Genomic DNA, 20,900 nt, shown 5'->3' with positions numbered 1-20,900 from the left:
CATCACTGGCCATCAGAGAAATGCAAATCAAAACCACAGTGAGATACCATCTCACACCAGTTAGAATGGCCATCATTAAAAAATCAGGAAACAACAGGTGCTGGAGAGGATGTGGAGAAATAGGAACACTTTTACACTGTTGGTGGGACTGTAAACTAGTTCAACCATTGTGGAAGTCAGTGTGGCGATTCCTCAGGGATCTAGAACTAGAAATACCATTTGACCCAGCCATCCCATTACTGGGTATATACCCAAAGGATTATAAATCATGCTGCTATAAAGACACATGCACACGTATGTTTATTGAGGCACTATTCACAATAGCAAAAAGTTGGAACCAACCCAAATGTCCAACAACGATAGACTGGATTAAGAAAATGTGGCACATATACACCATGGAATACTATGCAGCCATAAAAAATGATGAGTTCATGTCCTTTGTAGGGACATGGATGAAACTGGAAAACATCATTCTCAGTAAACTATCGCAAGGACAAAAAACCAAACACTGCATGTTCTCACTCATAGGTGGGAATTGAACAATGAGAACTCATGGACACAGGAAGGTGAACATCACACTCCAGGGACTGTTGTGTGGTGGGGGGAGGGGGGAGGGAAAGCATTAGGAGATATACCTAATGCTAAATGACGAGTTAATGGGTGCAGGAAATCAACATGGCACATGGATACATATGTAACAAACCTGTACATTGTGCACATGTACCCTAAAACCTAAAGTATAATAAAAAAAAATAATAAAATAAAATTAAAATAAAAAAGAAAATGTGGCGCATATACACCATGGAATACTATGCAGCCATAAAAAATGATGAGTTCATATCCTTTGTAGGGACATGGATGAAACTGGAAAACATCATTCTTAGTAAACTATCGCAAGGACAAAAAACCAAACACCGCATGTTCTCACTCATAGGTGGGAATTGAACAATGAGAACTCATGGACACAGGAAAGGGAGCATCACACTTCGGGGACTGTTGTGGGGTGGGGGGAGGGGGAGGGACAGCATTAGGAGACATACCTAATGCTAAATGACGAGTTAATGGGTGCAGCAAAACAACATGGCACATGGATACATATGTAACAAACCTGCACATTGTGCACATGTACCCTAAAACCTAAAGTATAAAAATAAATAAAGAAAGAAAAAAAAAACGAAAGAAAATGGGTTTTTCTTTTCTATTTTTCTATTGTATCATTAGACTGAAAATTTTCCAAACTTTCATTATCTGCTTCCTCTTGAATGCCTTGCCGCTTAGAAATTTCTTCCACCAGATACTCTAAATCATCTCTGTCAAGTTGAAAGTTCCACAGATCTCTAGGGCAGGGGCAAAATGCGGCCAGTCTCTTTGGTAAAGTATAGCAAGAGTCACCTTTGCTCAAGTTCCCAACAAGTTCCTCCTCTCCATCTGAGACCACCTCAGTATGGACTTCATTGTCCATACCACTATAAGCATTTTGGTCAAAGCCATTTAACAAGCCTCTAAGAAGTTTCAAACTTTCCCACATTGTCCTATCTTCTGAGGCCCATGTCTCTGGGAAGTTCCAAACTTTCCCATATTTTCATGTCTTCCACTGAGCCCTCCAAACTGTTCCAATCTCTGCCTGTTACCCAGGTCCAAAGTTGCTTCCACGTGTTTGAGTATCTTTATAGCAGAGCCCCACTCTCCCAGTACCAATTTGCTATATTAGTCCATCCTCATGCTGCAAATAAAGACATACCCGAAACTGGGTAATTTACAAAGGAAAGAGTTCCACATGGCTGGAGAGGACTTGGGAAACTTACAGTCATGGTGAAGGCACCTCTTTACAGGGTGGTAGGAGAGAGAATGAGTGCCCAGTGAATGGGGAAATCCCAAAGCATCAGATCTCATGAGAACTAACTCACTAGCACAAGAACAGGATGGGGGAAACTGCCCCCATGATTCAGCTGTCTCCACCTGGTCCCTCCCATGACATGTGGGGATTATGGGAACTTTAATTCAAGATGAGATTTGGGTGGGGACACAGCCAAACCATATCACTTGCCACAACTGGGTATTTAATTATTCACCAGTGTGACAAAGTCCAAATGGATCTTAAATTTAAACTTTAAATTTTTTATTTTTAAATTTCTATGTATTTATTTTAGTGTAAGACAATTTTTTCATATATTGATTAGCTGATTATATTCTTTTATATAACTTTTACTTAAGTTTTTTGCCATTTTTTTCTAGTAGGTTGTTAATGTCTATACTGTTTGGAATGTGAACATTTGGGATATCAACACTTTTTCTGCCCTATGTGTTGCAGGTGTTTTTTTCTCTGCTAAGAATTTTTCTTTTAATTTAGTTTATAAAGATTTTGATTTATGGAAGTTCTACATTTATATGTAGTTGACATTATCAATTTTTTCCTTTTCATTTCTGCTTTTGATGTCATAGTCATACTTAGAAAGGCCTTCCTCATTCTCAAGAGACTAATAATTTCCTAGTACATTTTTCTTCCTTCATTATAATTGAATATTCAATTCTTTTGGAACTTACTTGACATGTGGGGTACTGATCTGGTCTTTTTTCCCCCAAGCTGGTCTAAAAACCAATTACTGAACAATTACTTTTTTATAGAATATTTAGGAATGTAGTCTTTATTATATATTAATTTCTTACATAATTGAAAAATAAATTTTATTGTGCATATTTGAGGTTTACTACATGATGTTATAAAATAGACATAGAGAGACAGTAAAATGGTTACAATCGTGAAGCAAATTAATAAATTAATATACCTCTCATCTCACAGTTACTTTTTCTTTTTAGCAAAAGTAGCTAAAATCTACTTATTTAACAAAAATTCCTAATCCAATATAATTTAATTAACTGTAGTCCTCATTTTGTGCATGAGATGTCTAGACTTCTTTATTCTACATATCTCCTACTTTGCATCCTTTGACATACATCTCCCCTTTTCCCCACTTCTTCCCACCTTCACCCCACCTCTTGGCAACCACTGTTTTATTCTCTATTTCTGTATATTTGATATCTTTTCTGTTTTTTTAGATTCCATATATAAGTGAGATCATGCAATATTTTTCTGTGTGTGGATTATTTCACTTAGCATAATATCCTCCTGGTTCACTCATATTGTGGAAATTGGTAGGACCTCATTCTATTTAAGGCTGAATAATATTCTATTGCATATATATATAATATACATTTTCTTTATCCATTTATCAATGGACAGACACTTTGTTATTTCTGTATCTTAGCTATTGTGAATAACGCTGCAGTAAACAGGGGAGTGCAGATATTTTTATGAGGCAGTGATTTTATTTTCCTTGGGTATATGCTCAGAAGAGGGTTTGCTGGGTCATATGGTAGTTCTATTTTTAATTTCTTTAGAAACCTTCATACTGTTTTTCCATAATGACCATACCCATGTACAATCCCACTGACAGGGTGCTAGGTTCTTTTTCTCCATACCCTCCCCAACACTTGTTATCTCTTGTGTTTTTGATAATCGCCATCCTAACAGATGTGAAGTGATATCTCATAGTGGTTTTAATTTGCATTTCCCTGATGATTAGTGATGGTGAGAACTTTTTCATATACCTGTTGACCATTTTTATGTCTTCTTTGGAGAAATGTCTATTCAGGTCCTTTGCCCATTTTTGAATTGGGTTATTTACTTTTCCACTTTGAGTTATAAGCATTCTTTACAGATTTTGGGTATACACACATTATCAGATATGTGGTTTGCAAATATTTTTTCTCAGTGTACAGGTTGCCTTTTTATTTTTTGGTTGTTTCCTTTGATGGCCAGAAGCTTTTTAGTTTGATATAGTCACATTTATTTGCTTTTGCTTTTGTAGCCTGAGCTTTTGGTGTGATATCTAAAAAATCATTGCCAAGGCCAGTATCAAGGAGATTTTCCCCTATGTTCTCTTCTAAAAGTTTTATGGTTTTCATATATTACACTTAGGTCTTTTATCCATTTTGATTTTATTTTTCTGTCTGGGGTAAGATAAGGGTCCAGTTTTATTCTTTTTTATGTGGAAATCCAGTTTTCCAAGCCCTATTTATTGAAGAGACTATCCTTTTCCCATTGTGTCCTTTTGGTGAACTTGTCAAAAATTTGTTCACTGTTTATGTTTGGACTTATTTCTGGGTGCTTTATTCTGTTCTTTTGGTGTATGTTTCTGTCTTTATGCCAGTATTGTACTGTTTTAATTACTATAGCTTTGTAGTATAATTTTAAATTGGGATATATGATATTTTCAACTTTGCCTTTTCAGTATTGCTTTGGGTATTCAGGGTTTTTTGTCATTAGATATTAATTTTAAGATATTTTTCTATTTCTGTGAAAAATATCAGGATTTTGATGGTGATTGCATTTTATCTGTATATTACTTGGGTTGTATGGACACTTTAACAATATTAATTTTTCCAATCCATGAACACAAGGTATCTTTCCATTTATTTTTGTCTTCTTCAATTTCTTTCATCAGTATTCAGTGTACAAAGATTTCCCTTACTTGGTTAAATTTTTTTGATGTTATCATAATAGGATTTTGAGAAAAGATTCTTTTTCACCTAGGTCATTATTTGTGTGTGTATAGAAACTACTATTTTTTATATTGATTTTTTTATCCTGCAGCCTTACTGAATTCATTAGTTCTATTAGTTTTTTTGTGGCATCTTTGGGGTTTCCTTCATGTAGGATCATGTCATCTGCAAATAGAGATAATTTTACTCTGTCATTTCTGATTTTAATGATTTTTATCTCTTTCTTGTCTCATTATTCTTGCTAGTACTTCCAGTACTATGTTGAACAGAAGTGAAGAGAGTGGGCATCCCTGGCTTATACTGGATCTTAATGGAAAAATTATCAGTTGTTCCCTGTTGATTACAATGTTAGGGATGTGTGTGTGTGTGTGTGTGTGTGTGTGTGTGTGTGTGTGTTTTAATACATGGCCTTTACTTAAAGAAAGAAAAATTTTCCTTCTATACCTAAACTGTTAAGAGTTTTTACCAAGAAAGAATTTTAAACTTTGTAAAAATGCTTTTTATATGTCAATTGAGATAATCATGTTGTTTTAATCTTTCATTCTATTAATGTGGTATATCACATTGATTGATTTGCATATACTTAATTAACCTCCATGCCATGATAAATCCCACTTGGTCATAATGTATAATCCTTTTGATGTGTTGTTGAATTCAGTTTGCTAACGTTTTATTGAAGATTTTTGCATCATATTTCATCAGAGATCCTGATCTGTGGTTTTCTTTCTTTGCAGTGTCTGTCTGGCTTGGGTATCAAGATGATACTGGTCTTGCAAAATATGTTTGGAAGTATTCCCTCTAGCTCTTTTTTTTTTGAAGAGTTTATAAAATATTGATAATAATTCTTCCTTGAATGTTTGGTAGAATTCAGCCATTAAGCCATCTGGTTCGGGCCTTTTCTTGTTGGAAGGTTTTTAAGTACCTGGACTTTATTTGTTATTGGTCTGTTGAAGTTTTCTATTTGCTTCTGATTCAATCTTGGTAAGTAATATTTCTCTAGAAATTTATTTATTTGCTTTGGGTAATCCACTCAGTTGGCATGTAATTGTTCATAATAGTCCCTTAAGATTATTTTAATTTCCAAGATGTCTGTTGCAAAATCAGGTGTCTGATTTCATGTATTTGAGTATTCTCTCTTTATTTCATATTAGTATCACTAGAGGTTTGTCAATTTTGTTTTTTGAAATATCCAACTGTTGGTTTTATTGATTTTTCTGGATTTTTTTATTCTCTATTTGATATTTCTGTTCTGATATTTATGATTTCCTTCCTTTTGCTAGCTTTAGGTATAGTTTATTCTTTTCTAAGCTCCTTCAGGCATAATATTAGGCTATGTATTTTAGATACTTTTCCATTTTTAATGTAGGCATTTATTGCTATAAACTTTCCTCTTAGAATGATTTTTCTACATCCCATAGGCTTTGGTTTGTTGTGTTTCCATTCTCACTTGTCTCAAAATATTTTTTAAATTCCCGTTCTGATTTCTTTTTTGACCCATTGGTTGTTCAGGGGCATATTATTTAACTTATACATATTTGTGAATTTTCTAAGATTCCTTCTTTATTGATACTAAATATTGACCACGATTCATACTGTTGTTGTCAATAACAATGCTAGATGCCTTTTCAATCTTCTTGAATTCTTTAAGACTAGTTTTGTGGTCTAACATATAGTCTATCCTGGAGAATGTTCCATGTGCACTAGATAGGAATACATATCCTGCTGCTGTTGGATGGAAGGTTCTAAGTATGTCAGTAAGGTCCATTTGATCTTAAGTGCAGTTCAAGCTCAGTATTTACCTGTTAATTTTTAGTCTAGTTGATCTATCCATTATTGAAAGTGGGGTACTATTACTAATACAACAATACTATTATTGTATTGCTATCTATCTCTATCCTTATGCCTACATATATATATATATATATATCTTTGCCAGTGTTGGATAAATATAAATTTTCAGTTGCTATATCTTCTTGAATACTTGACTCCTTTATTATTAAATAATAATTTATTATAATTAAATGATTTATTATAAATAAATATTTAACAGTAAAACCTTTTTTTTTTTGACTTAAAGTCTATTTTATCTGATATCAGTACACCATTCCTACTCTCTTCTGGGTACTGTTTACATGAAATTTCTTCTTCCATCCCTTCACTTATAGTCTGAGTGTCTTTTAAGCTGAAATGGATCTCCTGTATGCTGCATATAATTGAATCTTGCTTTTTAATCCATTAAGCTACTCTAGGTCTTTTGATTAGAAAGTTAATCCATTTACTTGAAGACTTAAATGTTAGACATAAAACCATAAAAACCTTAGAAGAAAACGTAGGCAATATCATTCAGGACATAGGCATGGGCAAGAACTTCATGACTAAAACACCAAAAGCAATGGCAACAAAAGCCAAAATAGACAAATGGGATCTAATTAAACTAAAGAGCTTCTGCACAGCAAAAGAAACTACCATCAGAGTGAACAGGCAACCTACAGAATGGGAGAAAATTTTTGCAATCTACTCATCTGACAAAGGGCTAATATCCAGAATCTACAAAGAACTTAAACAAATTTACAAGAAAAAATCAAACAACCCCATCAAAATGTGGGCGAAGGATATGAACAGACACTTCTCAAAAGAAGACATTTATGCAGCCAACAGACACATTAAAATATGCTCATCATCACTGGCCATCAGAGAAATGCAAATGAAAACCACAGTGAGATACCATCTCACACCAGTTAGAATGGCCATCATTAAAAAGTCAGGAAACAACAGGTGCTGGAGAGGATGTAGAGAAATAGGAACACTTTTTCACTGTTGGTGGGTCTGTAAACTAGTTCAACCATTGTGGAAGACAGTGTGGCGATTCCTCAAGGATCTAGAACTAGAAATACCATTTGACTCAGCCATCCCATTACTGGGTATATACCCAAAGGATTATAAATCATGCTGCTACAAAGACACATGCACACATATGTTTATTGTGGCACTATTTGCAATAGCAAAGACTTGGAACCAACCCAAATGTCCAACAATGATAGACTGGATTAAGAAAATGTGGCACATATACACCATGGAATACTATGCAGCCATAAAAAAGAATGAGTTCATGTCCTTTGTAGGGACATGGATGAAGCTGGAAACCATCATTCTCAGCAAACTATCGCAAGGACAGAAAATCAAACACCACATGTTCTCACTCATAGGTGGGAACTGAACAATGAGAACATTTGAACACAGGGTGGGGAACATTGCATACCGAGGCTTGTCATGGGGTGGGGGGAGTAGGGAGGGATAGCATTAGGAGAAATACCTAATGTAAATGATGAGTTAATGGGTGCAACACAAACCAACATGGCACATGTATACATATGTAAGAAACCTGCACGTTGTGCACATGTACCCTAGAATTTATAATAAAAAAAATTACTTCCAAAAAAAAGTTAATCCATTTACATTCAATATTATTTTTGATAGATAAGGACCTTCTGCTGACATTTTATTTTTGTTTTCTGGTTGTTTTGTATATCCTCTCTTCATTTTTTCCTCTCTTGTTGTCTACCTTTGTGGTTTGGTGTTTTTCTGTAGTGCCAAACTTTAATTATTTTCTCTTTCTCATTTGTGTATCTACTATAGCTTTTTGTTTTGCAGTTGTTATAAGGCTTACCTAAAACATCTTATAGTTTTAATATACTATTTTTAGCTACTAACAACAAAACTTTGGTGCATACAGATACTCTAGACTTTTACCCTCCTCTTACCATTTACACCATTGTATATTGTATATTCTTTAATAACTTATTATAGCTATATTTTTGGCTATTTTGACTTCTAGCATTCATACTAGAGATCTGAAAGATTTGGGCACGTTCCTGTGGTCCAAGCTACTGGGGAGGCTGAGTTGGGAGGATTGCTTGAGCCCAGAAGGCGAAGGTTGCAGTGAGCTGAGATCATACCACTGAACTCCAGCCTAGGTGACAGAGCAAGATCTTGTCTCAGACAAAGAAAGAAAAAAGGTTTACACACCACCATTACAGTGATAGAGTATTCTGATTTTGACTATGTATTTACCTCTACCAATGTTTCACACTTTCATATGTTTTCTTGGTACTGATTATCATCTTTTTATTTCTGGTTGAAGATTTCCTTTAAGCATTTCTTGCAAGGCAGGTCTAGTGATGATACATTTCTTCAGCTTTTGTTTGTCTAAGAAAGAGTATTTTTCCTTTATTTCTGATGAAAAGTTTTGCTGGATATAGTATTCTTGGCTATGTGGTTTTGAGGGTTTTTTCCTCTTTTTGTTTTCTTCAGAACTGTGAATATATCATCCCATTCTCTCCTGGCCTGCAAGGTTTCTGCTGAGACATCCATGGATAGTCTAATGGGGGTTTCCATGTATGTCACTTGATGCTTTTCTTTGCTGCTTTTAAAATTATTTCTTTGTCTTTGACTTTTGACATTTTTATTTATAATATGCCTCTGTGAGAACTTCTTTAGGTTGATCCTGTTTGAGGCTTTTGAGATTCATGGATTTGTATATCTACATCTCTCCCAAGACCTGTGAGTTTTCAGGAATTAATTTGTTAAATAAGCTTTCTGTGACTTTCTCCATTTCTTCTCATTATGGAACCCTGATAATGTGAGCATTCATTTGCTTTATAGTGTCCCATAAGTACCATAGGCTTTCTTCACTCTTTTTCATTTTTTAAATGTTGTCCTCTGACTGAACTATTTCAAAAGACCTGTCTTCAAGTTCACAGATTCTTTTTTTTTCTTGATCTTTCTTCTACTGTTACTGCTGAAAGTCTGTACTATACATTATATTTTATTTACTGAGCTCTTCAGCTTCCAGATTTCTGTTTGGTTCTTTTTAATGATATCTAACTCTGTTGAATTTCTCATTCAGATCATGAATTGTTTTCCTGATTTCATGGAATTTTCTTTTTGTACTCTCTTGTATCTCACTGAGTTTCCTTAAGATCATTATTTTGAATTCCTGTTTAGGAAATCCATGAATTTTTGTTTCTGTGGAGTCAGTTACTGGAAAATTATTATGTCTCTCTGATGGTGTCATGCTGCCTTGCTTTTTCATATTTCTTTTGTCCCTGCATTGATGTCTGTGTATCTGACTTCTACCTCTTCCAAATTTATAGAGTGGCTTTCACAGAGAAAGGGTTTCACCTGCACATGGGCCCTAAGGTGTTGGTATGGCTGAGTGTGTTGGCTCTGATTCTGGAAGGGTGCAGTAGTGTAGTCTCCAAGAAGCTTCTTCAGGTGTGATCAATGCCAGCAATGACTGCAACTACCTTAATGGCCTAGGCTGTAGAAGTTTGTGGCAGCAATGGTGGCAGCATAGGTTCTTGGTGGCAAGGACTTTAGAGGTCTGTCTATTCTTGTTTTCCCCACAATGGACAGACATCACTGGGGAAATTCCTCTTGGTGTAAGGTCTGACACAGCCCATAAGCAGCCACAGCAGTGTTGTGTTCCAGGGAACAGATGCCCAGAAAGGCTGTGGAAGTGGGGTGCTGGGCTCAGTATCCTGCTAAACTACTGTGATATCTGTGACATGGGTGCAGGTTCACTCTCTGAGGCATGGGTGAATGCAGCTCTCCTATAAAGCTAGGGACTGTAACTGTGAGGCACTCCCAGTTAGCTTGGACCCAGGGGGCAAGGATGTTGTTGAGACTTTGATCCTGGGGGTAAAAGTGCAGCACTGGCAAAGGTTGAAGAAGAAGGAGTATCCCAAAGGCTCAGGTCTGGGGAATCAGAGGACAGCTGCCATTCAGGTCACAGAGCCAACAGGGCACAATGGCAACTTGGGCCCCAGGAGAGGAATGGTAGTGTAGTGGTATCTCTGGAGTCGGGTGGTATGACACAGAAGTGGTCCAGGCTCTTCAAGGCTGGGTGTAGTGGCAACAAGGATCTAGGAATGGTGGGGTGCGGCTATGGTTTGGTCTCTATGTTATGGAGAGTAGCACATGGATAACACCACTCCCTAGGGAGGTGGGACATCTCAGCAGCTCAGACTCCAGAGAGCTGGCCCAGATCCCATAAAGTACGGCACTGGGATTATATGGCTCAGAGGGTAGTGTGGTACAACCCAGCCAAAGCTCTATCTCCCTGCAGGTGGAATGCCCAATCAGCTGGGGTACCTAGGAGCACAGGTGTTCTACTAGGCTGACTCCTGGGTCTCCTTAGGGTCAGTGCACAGGTTGGCTCAGGCTCCAAGAAAGTGGTACTTCTTCACTGGGCTGGGGCTCCTGGTCCCCTGAGAAGCAGAGTGCCTCATGGTCTTGGGCACCATGTCACAGATGCTCCCCTAAGCCGACATGTGGATTCTTGTGAGGGCTGGGCACTTGGCTGGTTTAGGCCAGATGAGGAAGGAGATGGCAGGGGAGGATATTCCACTGGGTGTAAGCTCCAAGTTGGTAGGGAGAAAGCCTAGTCACAACTTGACTAGGGGAAATGAAGTCCTTCTGAGGCAGCTTGACCCAGAGGTAGAGGGCTGCAGCAGCGCAGCTGGGGAATAGTATACTATCGTATGTATGAAAGCATGGTGCTATGATGGCAGAGGCTCAAGGCTGAAGGGAATACAGTGGCTACTCGTCCCTGAAATGGGATGCAGGGGCATCTGGTTTCAAGATGGCACTGTGCCATAGCAGCCTGGGCCACAGGGAGCAGGACAGAAGGTAGGCTCGTTCTCTGGGGTATTGCAGCTATGTGAGCTGAGCCCAGAGCCTGTAACCACTGCAGGATTCTCTAGTAGCAAAGACTGCAGGTGTCCACAGTGGTGATGCAGGCGACTGGAGGATTCCTGCTTACCTTTCCAACAGGGAGAAGTCCCTCCTGGTTCTGAGCTGATCCCAACTGGGAGTAATGAGTGGCAGAAACAAGGCGTTTCCTTCCCTTCTCCATGCTCCACAGGTTTCTGCCATTCCCTTGCTTTATTTCAGTACTTTCCTTTGTCCCTCTGGTCAAAATGTAGGTGTCGTTGCTTTGCTTTGTTTTGGAAGGTGGTGGGGACAATTATTAAGTACCTCTAGTCAGCCATCTTGCACAATTTCTTATAGACTTTAAAGTATTGTCCTTGTGTTCAAGAATGTAACATTTCTATTTAAGTATTTGTTGGTTTTAGACATTTATTAAATTTTATGCTCAGGAGAGCCCTTTAATTGAAGGTAGTATAAAATGGTCAAATACCAGATAAGTATTACAATAGTTATCATAAAAAGGGAAAAATATGAATAATACCTCAGCCCAGTGAAATCAATTTTATTATTATTTTATTTTTAGAGATGGGGTGTCTCTATGTTGCCCAAACTGGTCTTGAACTTCTCAACTCAAGCAATCCTCCCACCTCGGCCTCCCAAAGTGCTGGGATTACAGGAGTGAGCCACTGTACTCAGCGAAAATCAATTTTAATTAAATTCTAACCCTCCCTATTCTGACATCAAGCCCTTTCCTCCGTTTTTAAGAAAGTGGTACTTTTTTCCCCATGTGGTTTTTTTAATCCTTGTCTGGAATAAGCAAGACATTTCTAAATCTCTGAACACTTGCAGAAACAAACCATGAGGGATGAATTTTGTAAATCATGTAAGTCTTAATCCAACTTTATTCTTTATAAAATAAAGTATTTTATACTTTATTCACTTATGAATGTTTAAGTGAAAAAATTTTTAAATTGTATTAAGCAATATTTAATATTGAGTATGAAGAGCAACATGCTGCAATAGAATGAGAGATCCCTATTGCCTACAATCTATTTCAAAATGTGTTGTGACCCTATGCAGGCTCTATAGCTTCCAGAGAAAGAAATCATAACAATAGCTAAGAAAGACCAACAAATCTGAGTATGTTATTCAGCCGCTCATTGCCCTCGTTTCTTCATCTGTAAAGTGGAAATAATGATACCTTGGGGTCACAGTGAGAAATGAATCCGTTACTCTATATAAGTAAGCATCTAGCAAAACACACGGTATTAAAAAAAGTACTCATTAAATGTTATTTCTTTTCCATCTCCTCCTTAACTACAACTGCACGTTTCTGGGGGTCTTGGGGTAAATTGCCCCTTTTCTTATTATCAGAGGCATTATAGAGAAGGACATATGCCTGCTCCCCTCATAATTCCATCTAATACCTTACTATTGTGACAATTTACTCAAGTGTGTTGTGTATCACCAGATATAGTTGTGCACTTAGGAGGTTCGTCTGGACTCATTTCTTTTTTTAAGAACATTTTCACACACTGAAATTTACACTTTGTGGTATACTACGAGTGCTGACAGTGTATCAAGTTGTATGTTCACCACTACAGTCATGATAAAAAAAATACTGTTCTACTACCCCAAAAGCTCCCTGGTACTGCTCCTTTGTAGTCAGCCCCACCTCCCATCTCAATCTCTGGAGTCACTGACCTGCACTCTCTACCTACAGATTTTCTTTTTCCAGAATGTCATATAAATGGAATCATATGTTATCTATCCTTTAGATGGCTTCTGTCACGTGACAAATTATTTGAGATTTATCAGTGCTGTTATGTCTATTAATAGCTCCTCTTTTTCATTGGCAGAGGAGTAGTATTCTACTGTATGCATGTACCAAGGTTTATCCACTCACCAGTCAAAAGATATTTGTTTCCAGTTCTTAATGATTATGAATAAAGTTGCTGTAAACAATTCAATACAGGTTTTTGTGAGGCTGTTTTTATTTCTCATGAGTAAATGCCTAGATGTGTTTCCATATCACAAAGTAAATGTATGCGTGTTTTTCTTTATAAGAAAGTATCAAATTATTTTCCAAAATGACTATGCCAATTTGTATTCATAACAGCATTATATGAGAACTCTATATTGATTTTCATCCCTTCCAGGACTTGGTATAAGATATTGTCGGGTTGTTTTGTTTGTTTTATTTTGTTTTGTTTACCATTCTAATAGGTGTATAGTGGCAGCTCACTGTCATTTTAATTTGCATTTCCCTAATATTTAATGGTGTTGAATTTTTTGAATGTGCGTTTCTGCATCTGTATATCTTTTTTGGGAAAGTGCTGTTCAAATGTTTTGTCCATTTTATCGGGTTGTTTATCTTCTTGAATTTGAGAGTTTTTGTTGTTTTGTTTTTGTTTTTTTGAGACGGAGTCTTGCTCTATCAACCAGGCTGGAGTGCAGTGGCGCGATCTCGGCTCACTGCAACTTCCGCCTCCTGGGTTTAAACGATTCTCCTGCCTCAGTCTCCTGAGTAGCTTGGATTACAGGCACCTGTCACCATGCCCATTTTTGTATTTTTAGTAGAGGAGGGGTTTCACCATGTTGGCCAGGCTGGTCTTGAACTCCTGACTTCAAGTGATCCACCTGCCTCTGCCTCCCAAAGTGCAGGCGTGAGCCGCTGAGCCTGGCTAAGAGTTTTTTTAAAAAATATATTATGTACACAAGCTTTTGTGAGTTACATGGTTTGTAAAAAAGGATTTAGCATGTATTTTTATTTTCCTTACATGATTTTTGGAGTGACAATTTTTAACCTCAATAAAGTCCAATTTATCGATTTTTTTTCTTCTGGATCAAGCTTTTGTCATCTAATTTAAGAACTTTTTGCTTAAACCAAGATTACCAAGATTTTCTTACGTTTTATTCCAGAAATTTGAGAATTTTGTTGTATATTTAGATCTGTGATCTATTTTTAGTTAATTTTTACAAAAAGTATGAAGAATGGGCCAATGTTCTTGCAAACTGATGCATCATTTGTTGAGAAGACTATCCTTTTTCTATCAAACTGCCTTTACATCTTTGTCAAAAATCAGTTGACTTAAGACTAATCAACTAAAAGTTGATTCGTTTATAAAAGCTCTAATTGCAACTTTTTTTTTTTTTTTAAGACAGGGTTTCACTCTATCACCCAGTCTGGAGTGCAGTGGTGCAATCAGAGTTCACTGTAGCCTTGACCTCCCCGGGCTTAGTTGATCCTCCCACCTCAGTATCCCAAGTAGCTGAGACTACAGACGAGCACCACAACACCCAGCTAATTTTTGGGGTTTGTTTGTTTTTGTAGAGATAGGGTTTTGCCATATTGCCCAGGCTAGTCTTGAACTCCTGGGCTCAAACGACCCACTCGCCTTGGCCTCCTAAAGTGCTGGGTTTACAGGCATGCATGAGCCACTGCACCTGGCCTAATACAAACATTTAATGTTACAAATTATTATCTAAAAACTGAATTAGCTGCATTCCACAAATCATGATATATTGCATTTTAATTTTTATTCAGTTGAAATATATATAAATTTTGCTTTGACCTGTCCTTAGAAATATGTTTAATTTTAAAATTTTTGAATATTTTTCAAGTATCTTTCTGTTATTGATTTCTAGTTTAATTCAGTTATGGTTACAAAATATAACTTATATGATTTCTATTCTTTTCATTTTGTTAAAGTTTGTTTCATGTTCCAAAATGTAGTCTATCTTGCTTTCATCTGCACTTGAAATAAATGTGAATTTTTATGTTGTTGGTGGAGTGTTTTATAAATGTCATTTAGGTCGTTGTTTGATAGTGCTGTTTAGACCTTCTGTATCCTTACTGATTTTTAGTCTAGGTTTTTTTGTTGTTGTTAAATAATACAAGGTTTCACATTAGTGTATAGACCTTAAAATAGGATATTCTCAATTTCTCCTCCCCAACCTTTGTGCTATTATTAGCATTTGTATAAGATAGTTTGCTTTTAGATATGCTTTAAACACAAAATACATTGTTATTATTTTTGTTTTGAATAATCAGGTAACTTTTAGAGTAATTAAAGGTAGTAAAATAAACTGTACTATTACCTTCTGTGTCAGTCCAAATTGCATTGCTATAAAGGAATACCTGAGACTGAGTAATTTATAAAGAAAAGAGGTTTATTTGGCTCATGGTGCTGCAGGCTGTACAGAAACATGGTGCCAGCAACTACTTCTGATGAGGGCCTCATGAAGCTTTTAGTCACGGCAGAAGGGAAGGAGAGCTGGCAAGTTACATGGCAACAAAGGAAGCAAGAGTGAGGAAACCAGGTGACAGAATGTTTTAAACAACCAGCTCTCATGTGAACAGAGTGAGAACTTGCTCATTACCAAGGGGAGGGCACTAAGCCATTCATAAGGGATCTGGCCTCATGACCCAAGCACCTCTCACTACCGACATTGGGGATCACATTTTAATACAAAATTTTGAGGGGACAAATATACAAATTATATCACCTTCATTTAGTCCATTTCTTGCACTCTCTGTTTCTTTGCATAGATTCAATTTTCTACCCGGTATCATATTCCATGTTTCTGAAAAATGTGTTTGATCCCCATTGAACTGTAGGTGTGTTGGAAATTAATTCTGTCAATTTTTGTTTTCCTGAGAAAATATCTATGTCTGCTTTATTTTTTGAAAGATATTTTCCCTGATGTATGGAATTCTAGGTTGTCAGATTTGTTTTCTTTTCAGCATGTTAAAGATGTGGAAGTCAGTGTGGTGATTCCTCAGGGATCTAGAACTAGAAATACCATTTGACCCAGCCATCCCATTACTGGGTATATACCCAAAGGATTATAAATCATGCTGATATAAAGACACATGCACACGTATGTTTATTGCGGCACTATTCACAATAGCAGAGACTTGGAACCAACCTAAATGTCCATCAGTGATAGACTGGATTAAGAAAATGTGGCACATATACACCATGGAATACTACGCAGCCATAAAAAATGATGAGTTCACGTCCTTTGTAGGGACATGGATGAAGCTGGAAACAATCATCCTCAGCAAACTATCCCAAGGACAAAAAACCAAACACTGCATGTTCTCACCCATAGGTGGGAATTGAACAATGAGAACACATGGACACAGGAAGGGGGACATCACACACTGGGGCCTGTAGTGGGGTGGGGGGAGGGGGGAGGGATAGCATTAGGAGATATACCTAATGTTAAATGATGAGTTAATGGATGCAGCACACCAACATGGCACATGTATACATATGTAACTAACCTGCACATTGTGCACATGTACCCTAAAACTTAAAGTATAATTTAAAAAATACAAAAAAAGCAAAAACAACAAGAAAAAAACAAAAAACAAAAAAACAAACAAAAAAAAAGATGCCACTCCATTGCCAGATGACCTGCATAATCTCTGTCAAGAAGTCTGCTGTAATTCTTACTTTTAATGCCTCTACATGTAGTGTATATTTTTTCCTCTGGTGCCTTCAAAATTTTTTTGTCGTTTCTTGTTTTAAGAAGCTTAGACCTAAAATATCTAGATGTACAATTCTTGGAATTTTGCTTAATATTCATTGAGATTTTTACATCTATGATTTGTTCTCTGCCATTATTTTTGGAAAATTCTTGGCTATTACTCTTTTTTCCCTTGTTTTTTAGTTTGGGTCTTTTCTATCAACCTATCCTCAAGTTCACTGATTCTTTCCTTGGCTATGTGAGTCTACTAGTGAGCCCATCAGAGGCATTTTTTATCCTTGCCACTGCATTTTTCATTTGTAATGTTTCTGTTTGATTTTTCTTATAGTTTCTACCTCTCTGCTGAAATTCCCTTCTGATCTTGCATTTTTTTGTATATTTTCTATTATAATCTTTAACATGTTAATCATAATTATTTAAAATTCTTGGTCTTAGATTCTAACTTTTATATCATATTTGAGCCTGGTTCTGTTAATTGCCTTGGCTTGGTAATATGTTGAGATTTTTTTCCTTGCTTTTTCAAATGCAAGGGTTTTCATAAATTTTTGTTGAAAGGCTGGTATCTCTTGTAGGGCAGTAAATATTGAAGTGAGGTAAATTGTTTTTTTTTTATGCATGGAAACGGACATCCTTTTTTTCTGTGAAGTTCTTAGTGTAAAAGTCTGAGACAATCTAGTTAGGAATTTAGCTGGTTTGGGTGTTCACTGTTGCTTTGACTACCATCAGTGTATCATAAGTTTCAAATTTCTCTATTGGTACCCTGCACTTAGGTTGAGGACAGGTTTCTCAGAAGTTTGGCAACTGTCTACTCCATCCTCAGCTTTGGGCCTTTTCTTTGTGCTATGCTTCAGAGAAGATCTCTTCCAATGCTTTTACAACTCAGCCAGCAGTACTCTAGTTACTTGTACTCAAAGATTGTTAGCCTGATGGTAGAGAAGAAAGGAGGTGTTCTCAGTTGTGCAAACTAAGCTGAAGTCTTGGGCAGGCACTGTGTCCCTGGTCTTGGTCTTAGGAGGGTGGTTTTCTCAGTTCTCTGGCCCTCTTCTAGCTGTAGTTGTGTGCCCAGATCATAATCCTGTCTCTCTCCCAGGGGAAGATGGTAATTTTCTGTTTATCTCCATTAGCTACAATGAATTTTCTCTAGTTCTCTAAGAGTGACAGTGTATGTTGCCTTTCTCCCTGCAGTTTAAGGCTTCTGCTTTGTGTCTTTTCATAACAGCTTGTTCCTCTTGCACCACAAGGGATGGTTTCTTGGAGCTGTCTCTGATCTTTTTTGTGTAGTCCATAGAAAACAGGTGAAAAGTTAGTGCAAACTCTTCCTGTATCTGTGGCCCCAAGGAGCTACGTAGTCTCTTCACAGCCATCAGTCAGTCTTTGCCAGTTCATTAATTATTCTAGATGAACTTTTTTTATTTATGTCTGTCTGTATCTGCCTCAGGTAAGCAAGTGCTCAGGTCGTATCTTTCCCAAATGTATCCATATCTCCTTAAGTTTTGTGCTAGTTGGTTACAAGCAATTTTAGCTCTCTGATGAGTTCAAAAAAATTGTGACCGTGGAGTTTGTCCAGCTTGTTGTGTGTTGTTGTTAGGTTGTGAATGATGCTTCCTCCAACTCTCCACATCCTAAGTAGAAACTGGAAACAGCAGGTTTTAAATTTTCTTTTTCTTTTCCCAAGAGAAAATTCTTAGCTTCTGGCTATAAATATTTTAGAATTCTCCCCCTATCATTTCTAGGAGGATCATGTTACTTTATCTTTTCCACCAATGTTTTCCTTTCTATAAGTGGAACTATATTGCTATTAATTGGCATTTTCTAGCACTTTACACTTCCAAAGTACTTTAGAATAATTTAAGTAGTTTTCTCTGTAACAATCACATGGGGCAAATGAGCAGCATCTGCCCTTATTTAGATGAGGAAATTGAAGAAAAGAGAGATGTAGTCATTTCTATAGGATCAGAGCAAAGCCTCCTTAAAAATCCAAAAGCGAATGTGTTAGTTATTTTAGGCACCTTCTCTCACATTTCACTGGGGCAAAATTGCCAGAACACTTCCCTGAAGAACCACAGGGAGAAATCAAGCCTCATTAGAATAGTTACAATAGTAAATTTTTATGTATTTTGAACATTAAATTTAAATTCAGCCTAGATAAATGACCTTTGTGATTTCTAGAGAACTTTGCCAGGTCTTTACTATGACATTGTCCTGAGTGCGGGGAAGGGTGTGGTAGATGAAGAACAGCCTTAATTCCCTTATCATTTTAGATCCTGGTAGGCAACAGATAAAGAAAGAATGCCAAGAGGGATTAGAATGGAAGAAATATAGTTCTGTGCTGGGGCCACAACTAACTTCCTCAATTTACCTAGGGGAGTCTCTTGCATCAAAGAGCACATATCCCTAAAATCATGGAATCTGAGTTCTTACAGCCCTCTACGAACCACCTTTGGTTCCAGGCCCTGAAGTTACCAACTGTTGGTCTTTGAGCTTCTTTGTCTCCCAAAACATCTGTATTTTTCTAACAGGATATTTAGAGCAATCATGTCCACAACAGAGAGAACTCGTGCTGGATCTTAGTGCTTTTAAAAACAGAAATAGAAAATAATATTTTTCAGCAATCCAAGATCAAGCACTGTCCTTTCATTTTTTATAAAAGCTCTCAATTTTAAACAAAAGAAAAAGAAGGCTGAACCAAAAAGCCATGTCCTCACTACCTTTTCATTAAACTTTTATTGTCTATGCAATAAAAGTTATCTAAGCCAGTCAATAATGACTATTAAGGATATATTATAAATCTGAGCAAAACACACAGTAGGGAGAAATGATATCAGCCGTCACAGGCATGGGCAAGGGCATAGGCGAGGCAGAGGTAAACCTGAGCCCAGATATTAGAAGCCACGCCGTGGTCTCACTTTCTTATGGCAACCTGAAGCAAACTGCCTGTAACAGCAGAGCAGACAATTGGACTACCATGGATAGGACCCTTCCACATGTAGCCATCTTTATGTTAAATGACTCAATGGGTTTAAAACGTTAAGTAACAAGTTACAAATAAATACAATTTTCCCATAAAAATTAATGCTCAGTAGAATGTGAGTACATCCAGAACTTAGAGTGATTGCATCCTAATTTTGAAGAAATTTGTAGAAAATTGTTTGCTAGAGATTTAAGTGCTCCATGCTCACAAGTTGACTGTTGTTTGCCTACGTACTTCCTCACCCTGTTCACTAACATCATCTCGCTTAGTCTCCAAGAATCTCCATCATCTTGAAAAGATGCGTTAAGCACTAATTTGCATTAGGTGCTGTGTTAAACTCAGGACAAAGGTCATTTAAAAGCCTCCTAGGGCCTTGCAACACAATGGCACAGGCAAATCTATGTAAATGCACACATTTTAAAAGAGTGTTATTACTCAAAGGTTTGTATTGTGTGAACTCAAGAGGAAGCATCCTCAAATGCTGTGGACACACAACATTTAATCTGGAAATGTGACATGCTCACCTTGTGAGATATTATGGGTTACAACTTACATAACCCCTTCTTAATTTTTCCAAAGTATAATATGCACAGTAACATAATTCTTATGGTTACTTGGTATTTTTTATCATACACAAATGTAAACTAATTAATGAAGATGACGGGTACAGTATTTGTATCATGTGCAAATCTGTCACAGTTCAAAAGCTTTGGACAAGCTTCTACATAGCCTTTGGCTGAGCAACTCTTGAGCATTGTATCTGAGGATTGTGCAATATCTTTGAGTTCTTCCTTTATCATGGTAAAGCATGACAGTAGCTAAGCAGAGGCAGTTAGAGGAGTCATCATCACTTATTTTTTCACTTAAACCAGTGCCAAAATCAATTTTGAAGCATTATCTCCAAGTTGCTTTCAACTCGATCTGGGTGTTTCTCTTTACCTAAACTATCACCCCCCCACACACTGGAATCTTTATTACATCACACTAATCTAATTTAAATGCATTTTTACTGTACTTGGTTTAATGAATGTGGAATGTGTCACCATGAAATTGCACCATTAATTTGATAAATAGGACTTGAAGGTATAATTTTTTCCAGCATTGCCGACTAATGAAGCTAAAATACATATATAATAAGAAGTGTAAATAATAAATT

The sequence above is a fragment of the Symphalangus syndactylus genome, chromosome 1 (assembly GCF_028878055.3).
Source record: "Symphalangus syndactylus isolate Jambi chromosome 1, NHGRI_mSymSyn1-v2.1_pri, whole genome shotgun sequence".
NCBI lineage: Eukaryota > Metazoa > Chordata > Mammalia > Primates > Hylobatidae > Symphalangus > Symphalangus syndactylus.
The sequence above is the reverse complement of the archived record's forward strand: the minus strand, read 5'-3'. Positions refer to the sequence as shown.